Raw genomic sequence first — 13,617 nt, 5'->3', positions numbered from 1 at the left:
CTTCACTTCATCATAGCTTCAGCCTCGGATGTCGGGAGGGGAAGGGGATTTTTATTTTGGAGCTATAAAGTCCTAAAATAATATACAGGAAGCTGTGACCTCAACAAGAGCAGCAAGAGTAAGTACAGTGGGGCTATAAGTCTGGTCGGAGATAATTGCTATCTGATTGGATGTTAGTCCATTCTGAGCTAGCGAATCACCACATGATCTTGGGCAAGGCTTGAGTGGCAGTCCATAGAGCAGAAGCCTCATGTACCAGCACGTGCTCTGAGCTGCCCTAGGGGAACTAATTAGGAACACCAGTGAGTACGTCACAATCATGACTAAAATTCGTGGCTCTACAAGCAATTTTTGTATGGGCTAACTCCAAAAAGGTGCTGGGCACCCACTTCTCCCATTAGCCCAGAGGCTGGTTTCAGCTACACCAATGCAGACCTGGAGAAATATCTCAGCTAACTGCATGACCGAACAGGGCTGTTCGCTGAACATCCCGTGTGGTCTTGACGTTGATTTAACAAGCAGAGTTGTATCAAAATGCTGCAGAGTCAGGTAGAGCCAGTACTCGCTGTTCCAGTGGGCGTGTCTCTTGGAAGATATAGGAGTGTCCATATTCAGAAGGAGATTTGAGAAGAGCTACTAAAAAATAAAGGCACCGTACTGTAATGACCTGGCCAGAAGTGCTGGCCAAAATTGAAATTACTCACGGTGCTGTGAAAATACATTGCAGCGAACACGCGTGCACATACCCCACTGCTCTTCTCTCTTCTGTACAGAATCAGAATGGCTCAGCTGTTTGTCACATGCCTGATACTTGAAAGAACAAGGAGTGTGTCTCCTTTAGTTCAAGGGGCTTTTGGCGTCAGGGGCGGCTCTAGACATTTCGCCTCCCCAAGCACGGCGGCATGCTGCGGGGGGCGCTCTACCTGTTGCCGGTCCCGCAGCTCCGGTGGACGCGGAAGGTCCACCGGAGCCACAGGACCAGCGGACCCTCCGCAAGCATGCCACTGAAGGCTGCCTGCCTGCCGCCCTCCCGGCGACCAGCAGAGCGCCCCCCCGCGGCATGCCGCCCCAAGCACGCGCTTGGCGTGCTGGGGCCTGGAGCCACCCCTGTTTGGAGTAGTGGAATCCTGGCTTCAACCCCACTGTCCCTGCAAGTTTTTGAGTGGCCACCGTGTGCAGGAGAGAGACAACCATGAACTCCTAGCTAGCTCTGGATTTGTAACAAGATATTCTTCATGCCTGAGGGGGCCAGGTAGCCAGAATACCTGATGCAGAGACAGCATGAACTTGATCAAAATCAGACTCGGTTATTCGTCATCATATAGTTATAGCTATTAGTGCTCAGCAGAGGCAGGTAGGAAAATGTTTGATTAGGGGATGCTACATCTTGCCAGTTTTCTTCTCCCCGTTTCCCCCCCACAAAAAAGCTAGTAAGGTAAATATGCTGCAAAATTCCTAATTCCCTCTAGCTTTGCTTCACAATGACTCATTTTTCATGATGCAGTGATTATATAGAGATCCACACACACGCATAGAGTCCAAGAAGATTTAGACGACCATCATTTTCCCAAAGTACTTAACAGTGCGAGGACCTTCTTAGTTTAGTTTAAGATGCTTTATGGAACCAGCAGCTATGTGTACATAAAGAACTGGTGTATTATATAATAGGAATCCATCAACAAAACCCGAGACACACAGACATGGCATTTTGTGCCTTTGTTTTAGAAGGTTAACTGCTAAAATGCTCATGCTCCAGAAAAGAAGCCTTCTCTCTCATTGATTTAATCAAATGTTGAGAGAACAATATGAAAGTCTTTCTTGGTTTCATATTAAGAAGCATCAGGAGCTTTTCTGCTCCATATGAAGTGTCACTGGATCTGTCCATTAAGGGCTGAAAGGAGACACATCTTCATTCTTTTCACGGAATGGTTAGGTTCCAGCCTGCAGAAGTAATGCATTGTGTACAAACAGAAGGTATGTTAATTGGGCTCATAATGAGGTAACATTAAAAGCATCTGTTGGTCATGTTCCCCTGAGTGCATTATTCAGTCAGTCAGAGGGAAGATGCATTAGTGATGTCCTGCTTTACTGTAACTTCCAAAGTGGAATGGAGAAGTAAGTTAGCAAACAAGCCGTAGTTCTTGCTGTGTACTCCAAATGATTTCTTGATTATTCTGGGCCTCACTTTCAGACAAGGGGCTTTTGGCCCTGTTGCAGGAGGCTGGAACAATTTTTATAGTGGGGTTGCTGAGAGCCATGGCACCAAACCATAAACCCTTTATATAATGGAAACCACTCCAAGCTGGGGCGGGGGGCCGGGGGCTAGTTCCAGCACCTATGACTTGTTACATCATTTTGTGGCTACCAGTATTTTCTGCCTGCAGTGGATTGCGGGCTTAACCAATAGTACTTAGGTGCCCAACTGACTAGCAGGTACAAGAGGTAATTAGACCTCTAACTCCTAATACTTGCACCTAGAGTTCATTTTGGGTGCAGAGATGTGCCTGTGAAAAGAGAGGCTGGATTGAGGCCCTGCTGAAAATCAGGTTGCGAGGAGTGGATGCCAGCACTGGAAAGCTAGCCAGGATCTATGTACAGCATTGCATAGTGCACTAGGTGCATTATGTAAGGCGTTTGCTATTCTAAGCATAGAGTAGAAGGTGTTAGTTTTGACCTACCAAGCCCTAAACTGCAGGCCATGACATGCCACCCTCCCTCCTACCCAAGGCTCTCTCTCTCTCTCTCTCTCCTGCTGTACTGCTGCAGATGCAATCCACAGTGGCATCGAAGCTGGCTCTCCCTTTCTACAAAGGAGAGGGGTGGCTTACAGGACATTCTCCATAAAGTCCACTCTCCTGTGGAATGCTCCTTCTTGTGGCCCAGAAGAGCTGGAATCTGTGGAGCTCTGGGACATGGTGCAAAAAACTTTGATCAGTCATTCAAGGAGGGCTGAGGCTGCTATGGGTAGGATTTGTGTAGGTCTGATAGGAAATTCCTACATGGCAGTGAGGAAAATACTAATGCTGTTGTGCTTTTTATGTGTTTTTAAAGTAAATAAAATCAGAAAGCATCAGGTATTGGGCACTGCTGTAGGCAGGATACTGGATCTGATGGACCGTTGGTCTAAGCTGGTTTTGTAGAGCAAAATGTGTGCTGTGGGCTGTGAGGATATCCAGTCGCTTCCATACAAATTCTTTTGCAATCTCTCTCCCTGCAAGTGTATTTGTATGCCCCATTCGCCTCTCAGCAAGGCTTGCACAGCTTGTCCTATTATCTACTTGATTAATAAGGGAACTTTGTAATTAAAGCTGAAAGACAGACTCTTGGCCCACCAAATAAAACAAAACAACAAAAAAGAAAATCCAATTTTATAGCCTGGCAGAAAGTTTGTTCCAGTGAAGTTTGCATTTTCTATTGCAGGTCAAAGAGCTGTCAATAGGACATGAACACTAATTACGGGAAATGCAGCACTGGCTGGACACTGACCAAAAATTGCAGTTACCATTGAGTGAAGCAGAGAGAGATGAAGCTTATCATATAGGCATTATAAATAGTATTTTATGAATGGATATCAGTTTAGATTGCAAGCTTTTGGGGGGCACATATTGCTATATTTATGCAACACCAATAGGATGCCAGCTTGGCTGGCCCATATATGCTACTGCCATGAATTATATGAAACACAGCATTGAAGGTAGGACTGTGACGTTATTGATATAAATTGGGACCATATAGAACATGGGTTGCAACCAAGGTCCTGTAGTGGCACCAAATCTTAGGTAAAGGGGGTCATATAAGGTGTCTAAGACCAGGTTATGGGTTGCTGGTTATGATTATGCTGTCTGTGTGCATGTATCATTTTTAGTTGAAGTTATGAATATTGGCTCTATGCTGTCTGTATTTCAAATTGGTGCTGTGCTTCTGGGAAACATCCCAGACAAGTTGGTGTTAGCTCTGCTTAGCCTGCTTGATGGCCCATTAAGGACCATCAGCTACACAATTGACCCATGGAGAGAAGGCAGAGACGCCTTGTGACTCAGCAAAGTATGCAGGGACTGGCCCATGTGACTCCAGACTCCATTTTGCTGTAATTTTCCACAGTAAGGACAAAGAGGTTCTTACACCTGGAAGAGCCTATATAAGGCTGATGCCTCATCTCCATCTTGTCTTCAATCCTGCTTCTTACCTCTGGAGGGACTTTGCTACAAGCTGAAGCTCTGCACAAAGGACTGATGACCCATCCCAGCGGGGGATGTTCTCCAGAGACTTGATTTGAACCTGCAGTTTATGCCATCACTGCTACAAGCCTGAACTACATCATTACTGTATGTAATTGATTCCATTTAGCCAGTTCTAGCTCTCATTTCTACCTTTTTCCCTTTATGAATAAACCTTTAGATTTTAGATTCTAAAGGATTGGCAACAGCATGATTTGTGGTAAGATCTGATGTGTATATTGACCTGGGTCTGGGGCTTGATTCTTTGGAATCGAGAGAACCTTTTTCTTTATTGGGGTGTTGGTTTTCATAACCATTCCTCCCCAGGACGAGTGGCACTAGTGGTGATACTGGGAGACTGGAGTGTCTAAGGAAATTGCTTATGTGACTTGTGGTTAGCCAGTGGGGTGAAACCAGAGTCCTTTTTGTCTGGCTGGTTTGGTTTGCCTTAGAGAACTTCATGACTGCAGCTCCCTACATCCCCCAACATACCAGGTGCAGCATGGTGTATAGCATTAGCCCTACCACCCCACGACTGACAACATGGAGAACAATAGCTACACACACATCTGCCTGTGAAAACCACAGGTTGCTGTATGTGTAGCAACAGCCTACAACATTATAGTAGGTTTTAGGCTCATGGATATAAATGGTCACTGTTGACTTACATTTTTACTTGGAGTTTTAAAGTATGGTTTGCCCTGTTACACTATCGGTAAAAGTTTTTTAATTTTGTGTGTTTATTGCCTGTTTCTTTGCACACAATAAAGTTCTATCTCAGAGTGTCCTTATTAATTTCCACCAAGCATTACAGAGTTCATAGTGGGAGGCAAAGACCCACAAATATTTAATCTCAATAAGGACACATGCAAGATACTTCCATAAAAGCATCAGACAACACTATTGGGGCTGACTGTTCAAATAGTCTTTTAAGGCTTTCCTCAGCAACATAGTTCTGCATAGGGCTCTTCTAATAGCTCTTGTGTCTGGCTGTTCAAATTCAGCAGGCAGACGGTCCACTTTGTCCCTCCATCCTGGCGGCAGCTTTCCCCGCTTTGCCTCACTGATATTATGCAGTACACATCATGCAGCTATGCCATGGGGATGTTTTTCTCACTGAGCTCTAATCGAGTGAGCAAACAGTGCCAGCATCCCTTCACTCTACTAAAAGCACATTCAACCCTCATTCTGCCCCTGCTGAGCTGGTAGGTGAATCTTTTGTTGGCATTGTTGAGAAGCCAGTGTATGGCATCGTGAGCCAGGCGAGCAAGGGATAGGCTGGGTCCTTGAGAATCGCTACTGGCATTTACACATCGCCAGTGGTAATCTGCTGGTCAGGGAAGAATGTCTCTGCTTGCAGCTTTTTGAGACATTCTAAGCATCGTGCACATTCCCTGAGCAGCCCACGTGGATCGTCCCTGGTGATCCACTAGTGCTTACATAACCATGGAAAAGTCTCCCTTGATGTTGGTGTACTGAGTGGCAAGGTAGGCTGGTGCCAGAATAGGACATGAATGCTGTCTATCATGCCACTGCAGTTTGGGAACCCCATTGCTGCAAATCCATTATTTCTTGTACATTACAGGGAGTCACAGCCCTGAGCAGCAGGAGACACTTAATGCTCGTATACACTTGGATAGCATTCCCCTCTTTCCCCCCAGCTATGGATTTTTCAACTCCAAACCGGTTGCCCACTGACTGACAGCAGTCCAGCATTGCAAGCTTCCGGAGAGTGATTGCCACTTTCTCCTTCACTGTCAATGAAGCTCTCATTTTGGTGCTCCCTATATGGGAGATCTGGGGTGAGCCCAGCACACAGATCCAGGAATATGGTCTTTTGCATCCAAAAGTTCTGCAGCCACTGCTCGTCACCCCAAGCCTGCATTACGATGGAATCCCACCAATCAGTGCTTGTTTCTCAGGCCTTCAAGTGGCAACCCACTATATGGAGCTGCTCCATGAATTCCAGCAGCAATCAAGCATTTTTTTTTCAGTTATTGTGCTTGCAGATCTTCTGCATCGCAATCCCGACTGTAGTACTACTCAGCCAAGCTCTGTAAATACAGGAGAATCATGTGTCCTGTGTTAGCAACACTCATGAGAATTGTGCTGAGTTCTGCAGGATCCACTCTTGTGTCAGAGAGATGGTGGAGGCTGAAAAGTACCACCTGGGACTGTAGGCGTTTTAAAAAATTATGGGATGTGAAAAATATTATGGGTTAGAAAAAGTAGCAAGGAGAGAACTTGACCCCTGGCTTCCAGAAATGCCATAGTGAATTGCTGTTCTCCCACAAAACTACACAAATGTCCCACACGGCATTGAGCCAGATGGTGGCATGGAGCACATTGGGATACCTACCTGTGGTACACGTACATTGACGTAGCCACTCCTGGTGAGTGTATGCAGTGCCGATGCAAGCACCCAAGCGTGCGGGTGCCCAAGCAATATAAAAACATTGATGCTGGAAGCCATTGTAACTTGCATGGGCCAAACTTTGTCATGTAGCTATGGCAAAAAGCAGCAAAGAGAGCAAAGCTTTCCTATTTGTGAGGAATTAAACTTATCTAAATTAAATGCAGGATCGCTAATGAAACAATAATATTTATTACACACTTCATCACCTCCCCATGGTTAAATATAATTGAGTTACGTTCTGACTAACTGCAACCAGCATGTTAAGAACACGGCAAAGCTGCCCCTTCTCCCAATGGTTCTGCAAGACACACCAGCCGCAGTTAATTAAATAAACAGTTGGAAATGTCTTTTAATCAGCAAGTAACAATCCAGGGCTCTTGTACTTATTAATAAGGAAAAATGCAATTCATTGAAATCCTGGAATTATGGGGCCAGAGTCTGGTCTCAATGACACCTGGGTAAATGCAGAACAAATCCACTGGGCTGATGCTTCAGGCCTGCTCCTGGCATCCTTTACACCTGTGCAAAGGGGCTGTAACCCTATCCAATCAATAGTTCTGGGTATTTCAAATTGCGGCTCCTTTGTGCCACTTTGCCAGTGGAAAGGGGCTGTAAACGCAGCAGAGCTGGTAACTGGGGAATTCCCCAGTGTAACAGGAATTTAACAGTGCCTTTCTTCCTCACCTCGGTGCAAGGAGCGTGGCCTGATGTAAGGGTGTATGTCTGGGACACTGCTGCAGTCTGGCTATTTCCCAGAACAAACTCCCTGGGACCACAGGCTGCTGGTCACAAGTTAGAGTAGCAGCTGGAGGCAGGAGGGGAGAAAGAGATGTGTCAGTGTAGCCCCTGGCTGGCCCCAGAATAGAAGGAACACAGAGGAGGAGTGAAACCACCTTCCTCACCTCTATTCCTGCTTTAAGAGCAGATAGTCACCATTTCCATCTACTGGCAGACAGACTGCATGCCTGCAGCCGGCCTCCATGCCTGTAGCCAGCCTCCTAGGCCCCGTCAATAAGCCATGTTGGTAATGAGATTCTTCCACAAATTTCTTATACAAGCCCTTTAACACCTGGCTGCTTTGTTTCCAGTGCCAATCACACTGTTGTCACAGATACCGCCACCTTCCCTGCCCCCCCTTCAGAAAGGGGAAAGGTTGTGGTCAGACAGGTAATCACCAATTCATATTTCAGAAAGTGCCCTTGGCAGGTGGTCTTTAAAAATTAATGGGCTGGTTGTCGGTCTCCATTGTATCTCCAATGTAGCGCTATTCACAGGCTGACAGTTCTTGGTAGTTTAGTCATCTCAACCTGGACACATCTCTGTGACCCACACCCACCCAGGCCACTCAGCGCTTATTCTCCTGCTCCCCGACACATGTCTCTGGAAAAAAGTTAATCCTTTGAGACCAAGCCCTGGTCTACCCTTAATTTAGCTTGACACAGCTACCTCGCTCACACCCCTGAGTGCCGTAGTTAAGCCGATCTAACCTCTGGTGTAGCTGCAACTAGGTCAACAGAAGAATTCTTTCATCGCCCTAGCTATTGCCGCTCAGGGAAGTGACTTAACTACGGTGACAGAAAAATCCCTTCCATCAATGTACGAAGTGTCTACACTACGGTGGTACAGCGGCAGCGCACCTGTAGTGCAGACAAGCCCTAAGTAGATAGCAACACACAAGTAAGTGGGTGAGCTGAGTCACACGTAATTTTAATAATACAGTCATTTCCAATGTTCTCCACAAATAACTAACCACTGCAGCATCTGACCCTGCAGATTTGGTAGGAGCTGAGCATGTTTACATGGTGTCTCCATTTTAACCCCTCGCTCTCCAGCTTCATGGCACTTCAATGTGCCTCCCAAGATGTGGCATAATATGTCCAGAAATTCCCCATCACATATACTGCTCAAGGTTATTAATTTGTTATTGTTGCCTGGGCTCCCAGGGGAGCCGCACTGAGGTTACTTAATTAGGGGAAATTGCAAAGAATGGGGCAGACAATCCCTAAATCTGGTGGTCATTCCAGTACTTGGATCCACCAAGCTAGCCTCAAACAGCTTTTATAATACCTTACTGGTTACCCAGAAGCCAAAACACAGTTCCCTTAAAGCAGCCTAGCCTTAGGCCTCCATCCAGACACCCAAGTCAAATATGATGAGGACTACTGAAAATCTTATTCATCATATAAGAAAGTTTTACCAATCCCAAAGGATCGGACAAAATTCCTCCCAAATACGCGCCTACAGCAGTTCTTATTAACTAAAATTAAATGTATTAAAAAAGAAAAAAGAGAGAGAGAGTATTGTTTAAAAGATCAGTATACATACAGGCACGAGCAGAGTTTTGAGATCAGTTTCATAGTAGAGATGGTGAGCTTTGTAGTTGCAAAGAGTTCTTTCAGAATTAGTCCATAGGTTATAATCCAATGTTCATATTCAGAGTGATCTAGGTGGGACTGGAGATCTCAGTTTTAGGACTCAAGCTTCCCCTGGGTAAAGCATTAAGCAGGTTTGAGATAAAAAGGATCAGGACCCAAGAGACCTTTATACAGTTCCAAGTCTTCTCTTGATAGCATGGAGTCGTTAGGTGAACAATAGGCAATCATGGAAACTTTGAAGTAGACCTATTTCCTAAGCATCATCGGTAATTAGCTATATGGATTAACATAAGACAATGACCTGTTTTCCACCATTCGCAGGTAATTTGCTATATACTTCAAAGAGAGATGAAGACAGTGATATCACTATATTTACAGTTCATTTAAATGTTAAGATCTTCTTTTGATCTCTGAATTAACAGAATACAAGCATAGACAGGAACTGTTTAATTACATTGTTAACCTCTAAGAATATATACAAAACCACAAACATTATCTAATAATATGTCCCCAGAGGTTGAATTTGGGGTATTTATCCTAAAGGATGCTTAACCCTTTCTGGCCACATGTCACAGTTATTTTAATGTTATTTTTGCTATTCCTGGATGAAAGAGATTCTTTCACCGTAAGAGATGCCCAAAGGATAAAGATCTCCCAAGCTATGCTTTCCAGACTAATCAGAGTACCCTGGCCATGGTCACAGGTCTGCTGTCTGGCCAGACGATAGATGAAAACCACTTTCCACTTCACCTGATTAGTGGAATAAATTAGAAAGGCAGAGAGCTCTTGTTTTCAAATCTTGCAAGGGAAGAAGAGAGACTTAATTTAGAGACATCTTGTACTGTCAGGAACAGCTAAGTGATCATTGATTTTTTTCCAGTGTTAAGGTTTGTGTGTGTCGCTTTAGAAAAATGGAAATGTTCATTATGTGTGTTCTCTCATTATTCCCAGATCAGATGCAGTGTTTGTGTCAGATGTACTGGGTAGAACACACCAGACTGAAGAGGCTGGGCCTGAACTCTCAGTCACACTGATGTAAGATAGGAGTATCTTCACTGAATCCTGGTGTCAAACCTGTGTGTGTGAGAGGAGGATCAGGTGCAGTCATTTTGCAAGTTCCAAGGCAGGAGAATCATGCCCTGTATCTGCTTTCTCGTATGGAAACTTCACTTCTCATCTCTTATTTTGTTGTTCTCAGCTTACAGTGAAGGCCCTTCTGACTGGAACTATCTGACTGCTCTTTGTGGATGGTAAAAGATAACCATGGTAAGATTTTTGGGAAAACCAGGATCTAATTTTGAAGTCTGCAGAGCAGCTCTCTTAAAACTAGCTCTAAAATGATATAGGGGTTGCCATTGTCTCCTGAGACTCTGGAAGTTTGTACCAAAATGCTCAGACATGTTTACTTCCCAAATTATAATATGGAAGTAATTAGTTTTTTAAATGAGAGGAAATTACAGATTATTTTTAGAGTGTTTTCCTCTAGAACATAACAGGGCAGGAAGTGTCAGGTTGTGTTTCCACATTCATAATAAACAACTGTATTAACAATGTACTTCCTACCTCTTTGCTACTGTGTTTATAATTCCCTGAAATTCAGAGTGCACTGAATGGCAGTGAAAACTGTAGGGCAACTGGGATGAGGTACTCTCACCAGGGACATGTAGCAGCATTACCCCTACAAGTTCCTAGCTAGTCATGCATTTCTGTAGACGTGTCTTTAGTTTGCTTGTTAAAGACAGCGCCTCACTTCCCAACAATCTTAAATTCTGGAAAACTTCATATCAGAGACAAAGTGCCCTTTCTCTGTATGATGGGACAAAACTACCATCCCAGAGCCAGACACCCCTGGATTTTGGAAGTGTTTCAGAGGTGGAGTTGGATCAAACTGCTGTGGTTTGGGACCTCTCCCCACTAAAATTGTTGGAAGGTAAAATGGCTCTTTTTAGAGGAAAAGCTTTCAAGTGAGCCATTGTGGTCTAGTGAATCAGGCAACTAGACTAGGAATCAGGCTACCTGCATTCTGTTCTTGGCTCTTCTACTGGGTGATCTCAAGTAACTCACTTCATCTTTCTGTGCCTCAGTTTCCTCATCTGTAAACTAAGGATAATGGCATTTACCTGCCTTTGTAAAGCACCTTGAGATCTATAGATAAATATGATTGTAAGAGCTCAGCTTATCCTGCCCAATGCTCCATGCCTCAGTCAATGGTCCTTATAGAGGTTTGGATTCACCCCTGCGGCGCCTCCTGCTTGTGACTTCTGGGAATTAGCTCAGTTGCAGCTCTGGAGCGCCCTCTGCAGGCTGATGATCTGCCTGTCCTCTGGCCCCCAAGTCCCTCCCTGGACCCAGTGCCCTTTTACCTGAGGTGCTGCCCCCTGGCAGTAACCCCTTTCTCTCTGGGTTTCCCCTCCCCAGGGAAACCCCCACCCTCTATCCCCACCTTGCCTCAGTATAAGGCTACTGCCAGTCATCATGTAGCCTCAGACCCTGGGGCAAGCTGCAGTATCAGCCTACACGTCACTGGCAAGGAGGGTTTGGACCTGCTGCCTTGGCCTACCCCTGGGCTGCCCTCTGCAACCCCCAGTACTTAGCCCAATGCTAGGCCACAGCCTGGGTCTTTCCAGGCTGGAGCTCCCCAGCTCCTCTGCCTTTTCCCAGCCCTGCTTTGCTCAAGTACCTCATGTCTAGCTCCCTGCAGCCAGGCCCTTCTCCCTCTACAGGCAAAGGGAGACTTTGCTCCTGGCTTCCCTGGCCTTCTTATAAGGCCCTGTTGCTCACTTTGGGGCGTGGCCCCAGCTGCAGCCACTTCCCCAAATCAGCCAGGGTTTTACCTTGCCCTCTGCAGGGCTTTTCCAACCCCTTCCAGGCTGGAGCGGATGGTCACCCCATTACAGTCCTCCACAGGGTTGTTTGCTACACTGATGTTTTTGACTCTCCACTAGAGGTTTCCTCTTCCAGGCATAACAAAGACCAACCAGCAACAACCAGACAGGGGCAGGCTTTCAGCACTCCCACTATTAAAAGTGTTCAAGCACCACTGCCAAGGAGTCAGCTAATGAAAGAGCCACCTGCTCAGACCTTGCCTACCTACTTCGCTGTTTCCTAAGGACTACTTCCTACCCTGCCCAGAAGGCCCTTTCCTTAGACCTCAGCATTCTCTCTTAACTCCTTCCTAAACTTTCCACAGGCTGAAGCTCTTGTGACTCCATTTCCAGACCACCAGTGTAGCTATTGTCCAGCCCCCTGCCCACCACAACTCTAGCCTTTCTGACTATACCTGAGCCAAGAGCTTTGCCTTATATAGTCCACACTTGCAGCCATGTGATCCCCTGTCACTTGACCCTTCAGTCATGTGACCCACTTGAAGGCAAACTCTAGCCTTAAAGGGCTATGGACCTGTAACAAGTGGGCTGCCCATACCTGCCCTGGCCTGAGTACAGTCTGCGTTGTTCTTTGAAATGATAGTTTGTATTTAACAATTATATTCTTTTTACTCAAGCATTTGTTCTGTGTCTGTATAGTGTCCAGCATCATGAGGGTCTAGTCAGTACCGCAATGCAAATAAATAATAATTTCAGAACACAAAAGCCAAAGCCTGCTGTATGCTACACCCTGCCACTTTCTGATCTGCTCCCTGCAGACCAAAGCCCCCACAAGCTGCTGTTTGTTCTGAGCAACCACACCCCACCACTTGACTCAACAGTGACAGATGCTCCACACACAACAAATGTGAGAGGAGATGTTGAGGTGGGTATAATTCTGCCATTCAACATTCTGAAGTTCTTACAGTGCAACATCCTCATCTTTGCTACAAACATACTTCTTTGGTCCTAGAGAAATGTTACGCCTTTAAGAGCACTCTATTTTTGGATAATACAGTCCTTAGAATTCAAAGCTATTAGAGGGTGGCAGGTGATAATGGAATCTTTTCTTTCAAGTTCTGATATTTCTTGTCATCTTTATCTAATTTCCTCTTCCTTCCCTTTGGAAGCGTGACTACATTATTGAGAACACAGATCAGAACTTGCTACAAAATGATTTGTGTATGAAAAGAGCTGTATGCTAATGTTCTGCCAATATCAGTCCACGTATTCCAGTTGTTTTCACATTAGCAGCATCCATACAAGACAAGAATAGTGATCAGCAACTCTCATTGGTATGTCAAAATCACGCTCCTTCTTACTGGGCTCAGGAGCATGGCAAGGGGTTACAGACCCTTTCACCATGTGTTTGCTAGTCTGAATCCAGCATGGGTTGGTAATGATCAACACTGAACATCTAATGGCTCTTTGGTGGTCTTGGTTAAGTGTGTTAGGTGCTACAGTGGGCAAATGTCCACCTCACAGTGAAGATCCTTGCTATCAATCTCAGCAGAGATATAGCTCTTATTAGAAAATAGTTAGGACCTTTATTCATATGGAGTAGTACCTTACTCCACAAATGGTCAAGTTTATTTCAGTGAGCCTATCTGCAGAGTAAGGTGCTGCTCAGCATGAATAATGGAATCAGAGACTGTGTATTCATATGGTGCTTGACAAACATAGATAACACCGATGCTGTGCCTCAAAAAGCTTAAAAGGACTGTGGAAGAATGAGCATGTCCTTT

Source organism: Mauremys reevesii, linkage group 7 (genome assembly GCF_016161935.1).
Source record: "Mauremys reevesii isolate NIE-2019 linkage group 7, ASM1616193v1, whole genome shotgun sequence".
NCBI lineage: Eukaryota > Metazoa > Chordata > Testudines > Geoemydidae > Mauremys > Mauremys reevesii.
Note: the sequence above shows the minus strand (reverse complement) of the source record.